The following is a 6,000-nucleotide window of genomic DNA, read 5'->3' on the forward strand; positions in this document are numbered from 1 at the left end:
AGCTCATTGGCCTTGTTTAGTGGAATGACATCACTTGGCAATGTCTCTGTGGAACTGTTGAACGTCTCCTTCTAGCCAGTAATATCATACTTGTCATTAAAGAACATTACATGGTAGTGGTGGAATCTGAAAATACTGGCCAGGTGCTGGATATTTTTTCATTCTTATAATTTTTTTACAGGCCCAGTTTCACTTGGAAATGACTGATAGAACTATTTTTTATACTATTTACAAGGTTTAATGGGCCCCAAGGGTTGGAATGTCCCTGGTACATTCCTGCTTGTTACATTCATATTCTTCTGCCAATTATATCACTTAGTCAACACAATGTTGCAGTGCCTCCTAGAAGAGATTTTATATGTTGTAATAGTTCTAGAACTATAAACAGGACATATCTCCTGTCATTATGCTCATAATGTACATATGAGGCAACCTAAACTGTTTTTACTATTTAATGCTAAGCTAAGGATCAGCTAAAAAGTCAGGGGCACATCTAATAAATGTATTTTGCAAAACCACAATGATTGCAATCTGATTGCATTTGAATTAAAGATGGATTTTCACATCACATGATCCATTAATAATAAAGACATAGGATACTGTACATAAGCTAAAGTTTATTGAAGTTGAACCCCACATAAACATTCATTTTTTAGGACCCAATCCTTTGAGGAAATAATTCCTACATATATACTGAAATTGGGCAACACTCAGGACCCACACCCTCTATACTCAACAAGCAAACTTGTGTAAAGTAATGACATAATCACATATATTAAGTTGTAGCATAAAAAATGGCTCAAAGTTCCCTATTAACATAAGATAATTCTATGTTTATAGACTTGACTTTTGGACTTCACTTAAGCTTAAGTTGTGAGTTTTACTTTGAAAACCAAGAGTCAAGTCAAGAGTCAAGAGTGAGTTTATTGTTATTTCATCCATATACGTTTGTACAGTACACAGTGAAACAAAACAACGTTCCTCTAGGACCATGGTGTTACACACAACATAGATGTACCGGCCAACAGACAAAAAGTGCAAGTGCAAAAATATCCAACCCTGCAAAACAGGACAGCATAGTGCAGGGACAGGACAAGACAGTGCAGATTTAATATGTTAAGTAAATAATGCTAAACGTCAGACATGATGGGTGTATCATTGAGATATGATAGTAGTAAGCGAGAAAGTTGCAGGTAAAACCTAGTCCCTTTTTAAAATGTATAATGATGCAATTGAATTCTTAATAAATCAGATGAAAGTTGAGTGTAGGACTGGCCATATCGGGGACGACTTTGACGTAGTTGGCCAGCTTAAATATATTTCAATATATGGACAAACAATCCGTGTTTTGTTTTAAGGGGAAGGCATTTTGAGTAGCTTAAGGCACAAAATGTTGCAATGTCCTTAATATAGTGATAATGTGTTGAGTGCAGAAATTGTTCAGCTAATGATGTGCATGGCCAACCAAAAACATGGTTAGCCAAAACTGAATATAATTTTTATACACATCTATTTTTGGAATAATTACCTTTTAGTACCTCCATTAGAACTGATTTTCTGTAAAATTAAAAATATCAAGTTGTAGATAGATACACATCCAAAAGCAAAACATAAACCTGATTTTCATTATGAGCCTTCTCAAAGTGTTGGATACATTGGGCCAGTTCAATGAGAAAAACTTATCTCGCGATACAGTAACTCAGTAGTAGTATAGGGGGAACTTTGGAACTACTGCCTGTCATTATAGGCTTAATAGATTGTCATTTGGTAATCCCTTGATAGTGATGAGTAAATCAAGTTTTACTGAGCAAATGACGGCTATAGACTCAAATGAGTGAAAAATATTTGTTGCCTGTCAAACATTTGTCACGCAATATGTCACCAGTCAAAATAAAATTGTTGCCCATAGACGTCAGTGCATTTCTGGCTAATTTTAGGCGTTTTGTGAATTTTTCGGCAAAGTGAAACGGATCTGATTCACCGATCACTATTCCTTTGGACCATGGTGCTTGTCTATGATCTGGTCTGGATTTGTGGTGAGGCAAAACAGTAAAAAATTCAATTCATTTGATGTGAGCATTAATTTTTTTTCGCTCCAAATGCATTAAAGTCAATGGGTGATTTTTTTGTCATCAGGGAGATTATGATCCACCCCAGACATTTTAAAGGCTATATTCCACATTATACAAAATTCCAGTGCGGCTTTTCACCTTGCTCAGCTCAGCTGCTTCAATCATATAATCAAGTCAGGAGTAAGGTTTATTCACTACCTTTGGCTGTGGGAACAGTAGGTCCTATTTTGCTGAATATCAATGTCCAGCCAGGCTTCTAGGGAACTATATGAAGTATTAAAGTTTCCACTGAGCGCTAAAGTAGGAGGAATGATGCTTATACTGAGCACACCCTGCAGTGAAGAGTAATTGGATTTTGCTTGCAAGAAATCACTGAAAACATGCGTCTAGTATGCAAGTAAGCCAGTCTTTCCGTCTTCTGGACATACAGTATGGGTTTTTTTGTGCATCTAAACATGCATGTGGGTTTCACAATACATATATCACGTTTTTACACACTAAGTGGGATTTTATTCATCATGCATCTTTCTATTTTATATTATTATAAATGGAGACAGCCTTTCTGTAGTTCTGAGCTTTTTGGATAACAGGATTCCGGGTAAATGGATAATAGGCTGGTTCACCATTAAGTTAACTTTTAGTTTGTTAAAGAGTAGCTAATTCTGAGCAACTTTCCAAATGGTCATCATTTTTACTTTTTCAGTTTTGAATTGTTTGCCTTCCTCTTCTTCTGACTCTTTCCAGTTTTCAGATGGAGGTCACTGACTCCATATAAAACAAATACTCTGTAAGGCTACAAATGTATTGTTATTGCTACTCTTTATTGCTCCTCTTTCTGTTCAGGACTCTCCTCCTTCATATCCCAGTCTCTTATTCAAATCAATGCATGGTTTTCCAAGTTCATCCAATGAGCAAGTCTAAAGGCTGCTATATCTTATGGGTTTGCAGGGAGGAGCTCAAGATGAGCATAAGCCAGAAATTCATAGTTGGAAGACTCATTGGAAGATTGTATGTACCACTACCTAGGTGTCTCTCTGGATTTTCTCTAACTCATTCTGTGTGTATAATTTACCTTGTGCTCTCTCTGACATATGTGTCTACATATCCTGATGCAGCTCAGATACTGGGTTAGCTACATGTCTGCAGTACTAACAATGGAATGTAAAAACCACTTGAGACTCGTTGTACATGCCCAGATCTTGCCCCCATGATATTATGTGGAACTCTTTCTAGGCACACTCCCTTAGAATACGATCACACTCCGTAGACACTACTGCAATGGGGACAAATTCAGGCCTGTCTGAGTTGTAACATAGTGTACTGTGGATAGGATTAATAATTGCACAGTTCAATTCACTTCAATGTGTCCCTTCCCAACAGTACAACCTACAACCAACCTGAATGAAAATGTTAGATTTTCCCATGTTTTTTATAGGTTTATAATTATTTGCCTTTTTCTTCTGACTCTTTGCAGCTTTCAAATGGGCGTCGCTGACCTCTTATTAAAAACAAATGCTCTGTAAGGCTACGCATTTCTCGATATTGCTAATTTTTATTACTCATCTTTCTATTCGCCCCCTGTCCTATTTATATTCCAGTGTTTTATTCAGATTGATGCATGGTTGCTAGGGTAATTTGGACCCTAGCAACCAGTTTGCTTAAAATGCAAATTTAAGAACTGCTGAATGAAAAACTAACTCAAAAAACACAAATAATAAAAAATGAAAACCAATTGCAAATTGTCTCAGAATATCACACCTACATCATACTAAAAGTTATCTCAAAGGTGAACTACCCCTTTAAATATACTAATCTATCTCCTTCAGCAATTTCACTGTGACCAGTTATCTGTGAATCCACTAACATATAGTTTCAGTGGGTATAAATATATTATGTTTACTATCTGCTGGCTATAGAATTTTTATATTTCAGCCTTAATGTCTTGCTGCAGATGTTTTCTTATTGCGCTACAATATACTCCCACAATTCTTTGCATGCTTTAATGTTAACTTCATAACTAATGCAATAATCACTTTTATACATTATTAATGCATACACTTTTAAATTAAAACTAATAATTCTAGACTCGTTCCAAATTCTGGTACAAGGCTGTGACCATAAGGTTAACAATTTAAATGCATATTTTGTATATATACTTCTTTAAAAAAAAAATTATTTAAAGAAGCCAATCCCCATTGCGTCCATTAAGATTTTCAGTTGCAGGAATTTGCATATAAAACTATAGACACTTTCTAGTAGTAAAACCTCAGTATCCCAGTGGTATTAGTAGGAGAGACCGTTACTTAAATGCGCAGTGCATGCACCCAATAGGTTTAAAGGTTTCATTTGCCTCCAGGGTCCCGTTTGGAATAAAAATACTCGCACTTTTACTGATAATGACAAACTTAATAAAAATACATAAGCCTTTATTACTATATAAACATTACCAACGGGAAATATATAGCCTGCTTTGCATGAATAGAACAGGCAAACGCACTCCCTAACATTGTCCATTATAGAGTTTCCAATTAACAGCTTAGAGGTAAACTTCTACTACTACAAAAGTACCTTTCATTGGATCAAAGCAGCTGCTTCCACCTACATGCCACCTACATCCCACATAGCATGTACAGACATAAGACTTGTCTACCTACATTCCTCTAGTTAGTAAGATGCTTTAGGACTGTTACAGGCTCCATTTACACATTAATTTACATAGTACTGTATGTAGGTGCCAGTTATTCATTCCCAAAAATTTCCCGTGGACACCCATGACTACTGCCTGTTATATGCTGGGAAGTTGGCATCTGAGCAGCCTGCATTTGGTTCCCTGGAGGTGACCCTGCATCCTGGAGGTACTGGTGATCTTACAGCTGGAAGGGCTTTTATACATGAGTGCTCCCCTGCAGTGGGCCCTTTTATGCATTTTGTAGCAAGAAAGCCTATAAGGTAATGCAGTCTACACTTAGGAGCCTATTTATTATGCTGTCAAAAACAAAATTCACCAAAAAAAGTGTAAAAAGCTGTGCAAAATTCAGTAAATTCAAGGTGGCAACACCAGATTTTCTGCCATTATTTTACACTGCTTCAGACCTTTGTAAGTACGTTCCAGCGGAAGTTGCTCAAAAAAAAAAGGGTTACAAAATATTGAGCCATTTTTACTCGCCAATGTGTGGCCAATTATTCCACCATTTTTTACACCACATATAAATCTGCCCTTTGTGTTTGTACTCACCGCGCTACATGGAACTGTTGGGTGCAAGTGGAATGAATCAAGTTGCAGACCACCTGCATTTGGTGATTCTGAGCAATATATTAACTACAAACACGTAGAAAAGCATGAGCTGTGTTAACTCATTTGTTCTCTCTTGGTGAAATGTATGAAAGAGCCAACAATGGAACACGTGATAAAATGTTCATGTTTAAGAGCCTTGAAGAGATGTTGGGATCTCAGGATGCTGGAACTCTAAACCACAACATCAGTCATCTCAGGGGTGCCAAATAAAGGCTGCTCCAAGGGCAAATCACCAGCATATACCAGGCTGTAGTCATCAGTGTTCCGCATGAATGGTTTTTTTTTGGGGGGGGAGCGAAAATGTTATGAACTAGATCTGGCTCCTAATAAATATCCATAGAGCATTCAGGAAATATGATAGGGACCTTGGTTTAAAGCTTCACTCATGAGACTGGTCTGAACAATATATATCTCAGTAAAGGCCCTTACACAGGCAATGTTGGACAGGGAGTCCACCAGCAAACCTTAAAAAGTGGGCCCATTTTCCAAACTATTATTCCTCCTCTCCTCACTTAACCTCTTTATTCTCTTAGTCTTTTATATATTCTTACTATTCTCTATTGTTCCATTATTAAGCCTCTTTTTTTCTCATAAATAAATAGGGAATGTCTATGAAATAGACCACATGATTAG

Source organism: Xenopus laevis, chromosome 9_10S (assembly GCF_017654675.1).
Source record: "Xenopus laevis strain J_2021 chromosome 9_10S, Xenopus_laevis_v10.1, whole genome shotgun sequence".
Classification (NCBI taxonomy): Eukaryota; Metazoa; Chordata; class Amphibia; order Anura; family Pipidae; genus Xenopus; species Xenopus laevis.